General features: G+C 43.8%; 1 long non-coding RNA gene across 1 annotated transcript; it reads left to right on the forward strand.

Annotated features, from left to right (window-relative positions):
• The first annotated feature begins 296 nt into the window (after nucleotides 1-296).
• Nucleotides 297-1,198, forward strand: LOC121896722. The gene is made up of 3 exons (XR_006096093.1): nucleotides 297-525; nucleotides 785-849; nucleotides 1,147-1,198. It is a non-coding gene; the product is annotated as an uncharacterized LOC121896722 (long non-coding RNA).
• The last annotated feature ends 235 nt before the right edge of the window (nucleotides 1,199-1,433 follow it).

A 1,433-nucleotide genomic window follows, 5' to 3' on the forward strand; every position in this document is an offset into this window, starting at 1 on the left:
TCATATTCACGGCAGTGAATTTTCACTTTAATTGGCTGATAGCTTGCATGTTAAAATATTGTATATTTTCTTTTGTGAATTGCGTTTTTATATTGATTTGAAGTATTATGCACAATCTTGTGCACACTTTCCTGCCAATTTATGTTGATTTATCAGTGGATTAAAAGGTGTGTGAGTTGGCTGATGGACCAGTGGAGGGAGCAAAGCTACTTTGTTAGCGGTGTTCATAGAGCATAAATTGTAGAAGATGAGGAAGTGTGAGGTGCCCAGGAAGCCTGACACACTGCAACTGTACACCCACCAAATTAATATAATGGTGGAAGATGTGAATGGGAATTGTTGTAAGCTGCCTAAGTCTTATTAAGGCAGACAGACAGAGACAGACCTCACCACTGTGTCTGCGCTACTGCTAGATCTGCGATTGACCAGAGGGGAAACAAGAAGCAGAGCAGCCACTGTGCAGCCACCGCAGGATGTCACACACATCCTGGGCTTGCAGAATGAAACCTGCCCCCAAGGAAGCCTGTAAGTATCTACTCTTTGTTACTATATCAGGTGAATTGGTGAGACATGGGGAGCAGGCTGGTTGCAGGGGCTGACAGAGTTGCCGGTGGGAAGAACAGAATCCTTTGTGGTTTGGTCATTGGAGCACACACAATCTTAAACCTCATGCTGAACAAACCAGCAGTGGAGTGTTTATCCCGTGTGTGTGTGTGTGTGTGTGTGTGTGTGTGTGTGTGTGTGTGTGTGTGTGTGTGTGTGTGTGTGTGTGTGTGTCCCTCAGGGCTGCAGCCAGACTCTCTGACCAACAGACTGTTTCCAGAACAGCCTACAGATGCTCAGAGTAAGGTGAGTGGGCAGACATGGAGGATAATTAAGTTCATAGGAATCCGAGGTGGCGTGTTGGATTTTATTTCTGAAACTATTTCTATTGAGCAACTACAGTGTGTGTTCATCTTTGATATTTTGTCTTCATTAGATAGTGATACTTACTTACTTAACACTTAAGCCTTTCACGCTGAGCTGAAATTAAACGAGTGCACATACATTTGGTAAATGACATAAATAAAGACGGTCTCTACTGCATTTTGCTGTCATTTATGGTCGCCATCTCATTGCTTCTCTGCTCTTTCTCAACGCCGGCAGGGCTGAGTCCTCCGCGTGTGTGCAGCGCAGCAGAGGAGACAGACAGTAGTGGAGAGTTGACAACAACTAAACTCGTTATGTTACTGTGAGTGCAATAAAAGCTTTGTGAGTAAAAAGCCAAGAAGAGTAATTTATCAATGTAATCCACGCAAAAGATGGACAGACTCCAGGACTGTGGATTTTGGCCCCCATCACTTACATTGTAAACACATTTGGAGGGGATCTTCTGATAGTCAGTATGAACAGAAGGGATGATTACAGCAAGATAAACCTATTTCAGTCTTCAT

This window comes from Thunnus maccoyii, chromosome 5 (genome assembly GCF_910596095.1).
Source record: "Thunnus maccoyii chromosome 5, fThuMac1.1, whole genome shotgun sequence".
Taxonomy (NCBI): Eukaryota; Metazoa; Chordata; class Actinopteri; order Scombriformes; family Scombridae; genus Thunnus; species Thunnus maccoyii.